General features: G+C 46.0%; 1 pseudogene; it reads left to right on the forward strand.

Moving 5' to 3' along the window:
- Positions 1-2,324: 2,324 nt before the first annotated feature.
- The window catches only part of LOC121933029, a 14,982-nt pseudogene continuing 7,856 nt past the window's right edge, over positions 2,325-9,450 (forward strand).

The raw sequence follows: 9,450 nt of genomic DNA on the forward strand, positions 1-9,450 counted from the left end.
CGTTGCTGAAGGGGAGGAGCTTCTGTGAGTCACATCTGTGAGTCACAAGGGGCGGAGCTAGCAGACTAGCTTTATATACCAACTTCCAGAGCCTTCCAGAGCAGTCCGGCCAGAGAGAGGAGAAGGAGAGGAGCTGCTTGGCAGCCATTTTGAGACCGTGTGCTTGAGACCATGTGCTCGTTGCTGAAGGGGAGGAGCTTCTGTGAGTCACATCTGTGAGTCACAAGGGGGCGGAGCTAGCAGACTAGCTTTATATACCACCTTCCAGAGCCAGAATTTTAGTTTTCTTTAACTCAACAACTCTACTCAAGTGGCATCAGGTTAGAATCAGATATTGAAACAGAACCTTCCCTTTAAGTGTAAGATAACAGCCAGTACTTTCCTTTAAAGAAGTATTTCCAGTAGATTGACTGTATATTCATTACTAAAGACTTTGCAGTATAGACAACGAGGGATCTGCTGCAGTCACCTGCAACTCTTGTGGGATGTTTCTCTTCTTGCCTACAGAAGTGGACAACTTCACATGCACCAAGTGCAAGTTGGTAGCTCTCTTGGAGGAGAAAGTGCAGCAGCTGGAGTCCAGAGTAGCTACACTTCAGCATATTAGGGAACAAGAGGATTTCCTGGACACAATAGAACTAACCATCTTGGATGAGTACCATGCAGAGGAAGATGCTCGGGTGGAAGAGGTCACTTGCCAAACAGAGGAGGCAGACAGCTGGAGGAATGTCACAAAGAGAAGTAAGCCAAGAAGGAATTGTTCGGGGAGCTTGCAGCTAGAGAATCGATTCGAAGCTCTTTCCCTTATCAAGGAGGATAAAGAAGAGCAGCATGGACAGACTTCAGGGACAGAGCAGGGGAGCCTGAGAGTCCCACCCGAGGGAACAGTCGCTGCTAAGCCTCGGAGGAGGCGTGTGGTCGTAGTGGGGGACTCCTTGCTGAGGGGTACAGAAGCAGTGATTTGTAGGCCTGACAAGATGTCTCGAGAGGTGTGTTGTCTTCCAGGTGCAAAGATCCCTGATGTGACAGAGAGGCTGACAAGACTGGTCAAGCCTACTGACCAATACCCCTTCCTTTTGGTCCACGTGGGAACTAATGATACTGCAAGACACAGCCTTCAGAACATCAAAAGGGATTACGAGGCGCTTGGTAGGAAGCTGAAAGGAATGGATGTACAGCTTGTCATCTCGTCTCTTCTGCCAGTTGAAGGGCATGGTCCAGGACGGGAGAGGAAAATAGCAGATGTGAACAACTGGCTTTGCAGATGGTGCCGCCGAGAAGGATTTGGATTCTTCGATCATGGGCTGCGGTTCCACGAGGAGGGACTTCTTGCAACAGACGGGTTGCATCTCACGCCAGTTGGAAGAAATGTCTTTGCCAACAGTCTCAAGAACTTGATCAGGAGAGCTTTAAACTGAGTTCCGAGGGGAAGGGAGACAATATTAAGGAAGGCGAAAGGGATGGCGAAAATAGTCAAACTGACATAGAGGAAACAAGGCAAACAGTGCAAGGACCCAACAGTGGGAGGCAAAAAAACTTGCACAGGCAGCAAGTAAAAGGGAACCATGGTCTGCGATGTCTCTACACTAATGCACAGAGCATGGGAAATAAACAAGATGAACTCGAACTCCTAGTACAACAAAGCAAATATGATATACTAGGCATCACTGAAACCTGGTGGGATGAGTCTCATGATTGGAATGTGGAAATAGAGGGGTATAACCTTATTAAGAGAAATAGGCCAAACAGGAAAGGAGGAGGAATAGCACTACAGTGGTACCCCGGGATACGAAATCACCGCGTTACGAAATTTCCGGGATACGAAAAAATCCCATAGGAAAAAACTGTTCCGGGTTACGTGTTTTTTTTTCGGCTTACGAAAAAAAATTTGGTGCTTTTCGGCGCTTTTTCACACGAAATCGCGGCTTTTAGCGCTAGCGCCGATGGCTTTTTCGGCTAGCGAAAGATTTCGGGTTACGAATGGCGCCACGGAACGGATTACATTCGTAACCCGGGGTACCACTGTATATGTCAGAGATATTTACACCAGTGAAGAGATCGAAGACATCAATACTGGCAGCCAGGTGGAGAGCATGTGGATAAAAATTAAAGGGGAGGGAAACAGGCCGGCCCAGCATCATCAGGGGCTGGCCTGAAGACAAAGTGCCCTCCCTCCATAACTGTCATCTTTCGGCCGTTGAGGGAGAGAGCAGGCCGGCCCAGCATCATCAGGGGCTGGCCTGAAGATACAGTAGAAGAAGAAGACCTTGGAGATGAAGTACAGATGGCATGGAAAAGCGAAGATTGTACTGTGTCACAAATAGATGGGGACAAGTCTTTCACCTTTGGCACAATTTTTTGCTTATGGTCAAGCAGCTTCAGGCAAAGCCCACACAATGTTGGGCACACGAGATTGTCCTGGTGTCTTACCTATGGCAATTCATGATGTCTACAACACGATTTACAAAATTCCAGGCAGAGAATTCCTACTCCGTATATCGTATATGGAGATTCGCAATGAAACTGTTCAAGACCTACTGTGCAGTAACATTAGCGAAAAGAGACCATTAGCTGTTCATGAAGACATCAATCTGTCTCTTAAGATGGAAGAGTTGCAAGACGAAGAGAGAGAGATGGAGGAGTTGCTCTGTGAATCCCAGTGGAAACAGAATGGAATGGACCAACTGCAAGAAGAGTTAAAGGTAGAAAAGATGGAGAAACTGGAAATGGCCCAAAGACTTTGTGACAGTGAAGAGGAGAGGGAAGCCTTAACCCAGGAAAGAGATGACTTGAGGCAGAAGTGTGAAGTTCTCCAAACAGAGAGAGAATCATTCAGAGATCTTGAGAAAGAAACAACCTTAAAGATTAAAAAACTAGAGGAAGAGTGCCTTCGCCAGAAGCAAAGCCTTGAGTTGAAAGAAGAACAGAGTCAGGAAGATGAAGGAAGGTTGGGTGAAATGGAACAGTCGAAGGCCTCAACTGAGTCTAAAATGGGCTACTGGGGCTTTTGCTGGTTTTATTTTATTTTTTGTATATTGTATGGTGTTGTTTTTAACTATTGTACGCATACTGTAATTTATGTAAACTGCCCTGATCTATGGAAGGTGCGGTATATAAATAAAAACTTTATTATTATTATTATTATTAACAACAAGGATGTTACGGTGGGAGTCTACTACAGACCCCCAAGTCAGACTGAGGAATTGGATGATATCTTTCTAGAACAGATGACCACACAGTCAGAAAAGAGAGATGTAGTAGTGATGGGCGACTTCAACTATCCTGATATTTGCTGGAAGTCAAACTCAGCCAAATCCTCAAGGCCTAGCAAATTCCTCACTTGCCTGGAAGACAATTTCATGGTCCAAAAGGTGGAAGAGGCAACAAGGGGGTCAGCTATTTTGGATCTGATCCTAACCAACAAGGATGACTTGGTTAATGGGGTGCAAGTGGTGGGATCCTTAGGTGGAAGTGACCATGTTCTCCTGGAGTTTGAAATACAGTGGAAAGGAGAAGCCAGGCATAGTCAGACACGCATCCTAGACTTTAGGAGAGCAGATTTCAGTAAACTTAGAGAAGTACTGAGGGTGATTCCATGGTCAGAAATACTAAAAGATAAAGGAGTTCAGGACGGATGGGAGTTTCTCAAAAGGGAGATACTGAAGGCACAATTTCAAACAGTTCCAGTGAGAAAGAAAAACGGGAGGTGTCTCAAGAAACCAGGATGGATGACTAAGGACCTTTCAACGGAGCTAAGTTTGAAACGGAGCATGTATAAGAAATGGAAAAAGGGGGAAATCACAAAAAAGGAATTCAAAGAAATAGCAGGCATGTGTAGGGATAAAGTCAGAAAAGCTAAAGTGCAGAATGAACTCAGGCTTGCTAGAGAGGTTAAGAACAATAAAAAGGGCTTTTTTGGATATGTCCGCAGCAAAAGGAAGAAGAAGGAAACGGTAGGGCCACTGCGTGGAGAAGATGGCAAAATGCTAACAGAAGACAGAGCAAAGGCAGAATTACTCAACACCTTCTTTGCCTCAGTCTTCTCAGAAAAGGCAAAGGGTGCTCAACCTGAGGATAATGGATCAGAGGACAGAATAGGGGAATTTCAGTACAGAATAAGTAAAGAGATAGTAGAGGAACACCTTGTTAATCTAAATGAATTTAAGTCTCCGGGACCAGATGAACTCCATCCAAGGGTATTAAAAGAACTGGCAAAAGTAATATCGGAGCCATTGGCAATCATATTTGAAAACTCCTGGAAAACAGGAGAGATCCCAGCAGACTGGAGGAGGGCAAACGTTGTCCCCATCTTCAAAAAGGGGAAAAAAGAGGATCCCAACAATTATCGTCCAGTTAGTCTGACATCAATACCAGGAAAGATTCTGGAGCAGATCATTAAACAGAGAGTCTGTGAACATCTAGAAGGCAATGCCATAATCACAAAAAGTCAACATGGGTTTCAGAGAAACAAGTCATGCCAGACAAATCTAATCTCTTTCTTTGATAAAATTACCAGCTTGGTAGATGGAGGGAATGCTGTGGATATAGTATATCTTGATTTCAGTAAAGCCTTTGACAAGGTTTCCCATGACATTCTTGCAAACAAGCTCGTAAAATGTGGGCTAGCCAAAGAAACTGTTAAATGGATCTGTAATTGGTTGACCGGCCGAACCCAAAGGGTGCTCAACAATGGCTCCTTTTCATCCTGGAGAGAAGTGACCAGTGGGGTCCCACAGGGCTCTGTCCTGGGCCCAGTGCTATTCAACATCTTTATCAATGACCTGGATGACAGAATTGGGAGCATACTTATCAAATTTGCAGATGACACCAAATTAGGGGGAATAGCTAATACCCCAGAGGACAGGATCAAGATTCAAAATGACCTGAATAGACTAGAAAGCTGGGCCAAAGCTAACCAAATGAAATTCAACACGGAGAAATGTAAAGTATTGCACTTAGGGCGGAAAAATAAAATGCACAGATATAGGATGGGTGACACCTGGCTGAAAGAAACTACGTGTGAAAGGGATCTAGGAGTCCAAGTAGACCACAAGTTGAACATGAGTGAACAGTGTGATGCGGCAGCTAAAAAGGCCAATGCTATTTTAGGCTGCATCAATAGAAGTATAGTGTCTAGATCAAGAGAAGTAATAGTGCCACTGTATTCTGCTTTGGTCAGGCCCCGCTAGAATATTGTGTCCAGTTCTGGGCACCACAATTCAGAAAGGACATTGAGAAACTGGAGCGTGTCCAAAGGAGGGCGACAAAAATGGTGAAGGGTCTGGAAACCATGCCCTATGAGGAACGACTTAGGGAGCTGGGGATGTTTAGCCTGGAGAAAAGAAGGTTAAGAGGTGATATGATCGCCCTGTTTAAATATTTGAAGGGATGTCATATTGAAGAGGGAGCAAGCTTGTTTTCTGCTGCTCCAGAGAACAGGACCCGGAACAATGGATGCAAGCTACAGGAAAAGAGATTCCACCTCAACATTAGGAGGAACTTCCTGACAGTAAGGGCTGTTCGACAGTGGAATGCAGTTCCTCGGAAGGTGATAGAGTCTCCTTCTTTGGAGGTCTTTAAACAGAGGCTGGATGGCCATCTGTCAGGGATGCTTTGATTTGGATTTCCTGCATGGCAGGGGGTTGGACTGGATGGCCCTAGTGGTCTCTTCCAACTCTACGATTCTATGATTCTATCTGACAGACCATATCCCAACAGCTCCACCAAACTCTGGCTCCTGACTCAGAGAGAGGCCTATCCTAGGCCCAGGCCTTGCTCTCCCTCCGGCCTCCTTCCTCTCTCAGCAGCCATCTTCTAGAAGGTTCTTCCCCATGGTTGCCCTCACCCCACCAGTGATATCCTCCTTCTCCCCATAGAGAACAGTGGGGCCCCCACAGTTTGCATGAAACAAAGTCTGTTATCATTGAACTCTCAGAAAGCAGGTGCCACTGTCTCAGCTTCCCATTTGGACAATATTGGAATATTTTGGGATTCCAGATCAGGGAGATGCAACCTGTTCCTCTTCTCAAAACTGCAAACCCCCGAATTCCCTTGAATGGAGCCATGGCAACTGCTCTTGAATATAATATAATATGCAAAGATCAGGCAAGGAATGGCTTTGCTCTTTGCAAAAAAGATGGGAAAACATGGGCCCTTGGTATCTGCTGGGATTTGGTTTGGATAGCAAAATCCATGGGTGCTCAAGTCCCATTATATAAAATGGATGACCTTGGGCAAGTCACACTCTCTCAGCCTCAAAGGAAAACCAATGGCCAGGTGGAAGATGCACAACACACACACACACACCCCTACATGATGGAAATGCCATTCATTCTGGGCCATGAAACGCACTGCGAGGGAACCTTGGGCAGCAGACTCTCTCTCAGAGGAAGACAAGGGGTAAAGTGGAAGGCAAGCCTGAAGGCAAGGAAAACCTGGGAATAGGGTCACTAGACACGAGTTCAAGGCACGCAGCACACCCCCAACCCCCAAGGCACACTCTCTCAGCCTCAAAGGATGGCAATGGCAAACCCCCTTTGACAAAACCTACAAAGAAACTCCTGTGATAGTGTTGCCTTGGGGTCCCCAGAAAGGAATTGAAGGCAGACACACAACACTCCTCCAAAGATTGGGAGGAAAAGGAGGAGGAAGGCTTAGAGGAAGGGCCTGAGGAAGAAGGAGGAGGAGGAGGAGGAGGGCTTAGAGGAAGGGCCTGAGGAAGAAGGAGGAGGAGGAGGAGGAGGGCTTAGAGGAAGGGCCTGAGGAAGGAGGAGGAGGAGGGCGGGCCTGAGGAAGGAGCAGGAAGAAGAAGGCTTAGAAGAAGAAGAAGCAACTCCTGGGCAGAATACTTTTTGGTTGTTGCTTATTATTATTATTATTATTATTATTATTATTATTAAATTTTATTTATTTATTTAAAGACTTATAAAGACTTATTTATAAAGATAATCTCAGGGAGTCTCTATATCATCATATCAGGAAAACTTTTAGGTGTTGTTAAGATTTGGAAATGCTGTTTGGGGTCCCTTCTGACTTTGAGGCCCTTTCATACTCCATTTTGGGTTCCCTGAAGACCTCAAACTGCCAACTGCCAAGGTAGCTGAGGCAGAGGCAGCCATTTTGTATCCTGGCGGCCATTTTGTGTTCTGGTGGCCATTTTTTATTCTGGAAGCCATTTTGTCTTCTGGTGGCTATTTTGTGTTCTGGGGGCCATTTTGTGCTGCTTGTGACTGTGGGGAATAATGTTCCAGAACCTTCTCTGAGGCCTCAGTTGAACAGAGGCTTCTCTTTCTCTCCTGAGGCTCCAGAGTCAGAAGGAGGCCAGGTTGGGCCAAAAGGAAGGAAGTGTGTCTCTTTGTGTGTCTCTTTTCTGAGAGGGTTTTCTTATACAGCTCTGCTCTTTCTAGGGAACATGGGTTTTTAAAAGGGATCAGAAATGGGGAGGATAGCTTTAATACAAGCCTTATTCTTCTTCTTCACAAACATTGGGCTTTGGCTTCTAAGAGGAGGCTAGTCCCCCAAACAAGGCCAAAAGTGGCTCCTTTGGGAGGTTTTAAAAGTCTCCCCAGTTTCCTTATTAATAGATTTTCAGGCAAGAGGGAGACAGACCAGAATAACTCATATGTCCAAGAATGAAGCAAACAAACATACAAACAAACAACAACAAGAAGAATAAGGATTAGACAGAAAAACAAACTTCGTATATTTAAAAAAAGCAAAACCATTTTAACAGGATAAAAATTTGACTTGAGTGCTTCTATCCTTTTACAACCGACTCAGGCTGTATCTGCACTACAGAAATAATCCAGTTCTAAAGTGTGTTAACTCTTCTGGTTCCATCCTATGGAATCCTGGGATTTGTAGTTTGTTGTGGCATGAGAGCTCTCTAGCAGAGAAGGCTAAGTATCCCAAAGGTAAAATCCCAGGATTCCATAGCACTGAGCGGTTAAAGCGGTGTCACAGTACCTTATTTCTATAGTGCGGATGCAGTCTTCTTGGGAAAGGGGCTGATGATGGGGAAAAGAGGAGGAATGCAGAAGGAAAGGAGGACAGACGGAGGGCCACCTGCAGCTGGACTGGCCTCCCTGAGCGGTCAAGACCTGAGCTGGGTTGTGGATGATGGGCACTCTTAATATCAATATTAATATCCTTCACTATTGATTGGTGTAATTAAGGAGGGTATTAGGTTCCTCCTTTCAATAACATCAGAGAAATGTTTAGGTGTTGTTAAGGTTTGGAAATTCTCTTTTGTGCCTTTTTGTGTTCTCACAGCCATCGGGTGCCATCAGGAAAACTTTTCTTTAGGATCAGAAATCTTGTTTGGGGTCCCTTCTGACTTTGGGGCTCTTTCATCCTCCATTTTGGGTTCCCTGAAGGCCTCAAACTGCCAACTGCCAAGTGCTGAGACTCAGGAGGCCATTTTGTGCAGCTTGTGACTGTGGGGAATATTGTTCCAGAACCTTCTCTGAGGCTTCCTCAGTTGAACTGAGAGACTCCGTCCTCTTTCTCTCCCTGAGGCTCCAGAGCAAGAAGGAGGCCAGGCTACATGGGCCAAAAGGAAGGCTGTGTGTCCCTTTGTGCCTCTGACCCTCCATTTTGGGAGGAAGGAAGGAAGGAAGGGGCCTGTGGGGTCTGAGGAAGGGGAGGCAGGGACTCAGGGCCAGTGGGGAGGCTGGGCTTTGGGGGCTGGGAGAGAGAGGTGGAGAAAGAGACCCTAGCTGGGGAGAGGGCCACCGGTCCTTGCCTCCCCCCTTTGGGAAAGTAGACCCCCTCAGCCCTCTGTACTAACTTCTGCCACTCATTCCTAGGACTGGGACTCAGAGGAGTTTCCTAGGCATCACCTGCCCTCCATGGCCATTGGCATTGACCTTTTCCCCATTGCCTTCCCTCCCTCAGCCCTGTGGACCTCCTCCTCCTTTGCACTCAGAGCAACCCTTCTCTACGTCTGAGGAGACGGCCTCTGACCCTGGGAAGCTCCGGCAATAAAGGACTGCAGAAGAGGCCTTTCTGGTGCTGCAGGAATCAGTGTCCTTGTACTGAAGGTAGGTCTTTATTCCTGGAGCTGAAAGAGGACCTTTATTTAAATGTTTTCAGTCCAGGATTGTATGGAAAGGTTGCAGCTGAGAGAGTGATCCCATGCTTTGCAGGCATAAAGTCCCAAATTCAGTCTCTAGCAGCATTGTCTTCCAAGAAGATGGAAGTGAGATTTCACTAAACTCCGAAGAACAGTGTGATCCACTGTCAAACAGCCCTTACTGTCAGGAAGTTCCTCTTAATGTTGAGGTGGAATCTCTTTTCCTGTATCTTGCATCCATTGCTCCGGGTCCTAGTCTCTGGAGCAGCAGAAAACAAGCTTGCTTCCTCCTCAATATGACATCCCTTCAAATATTTAAACAGGGCTAAAATATCACCTCTTAACCTTCTCTTCTCCAGGCTAAACATCCCCACCTC

This window comes from Sceloporus undulatus, chromosome 6 (genome assembly GCF_019175285.1).
Source record: "Sceloporus undulatus isolate JIND9_A2432 ecotype Alabama chromosome 6, SceUnd_v1.1, whole genome shotgun sequence".
Classification (NCBI taxonomy): Eukaryota; Metazoa; Chordata; class Lepidosauria; order Squamata; family Phrynosomatidae; genus Sceloporus; species Sceloporus undulatus.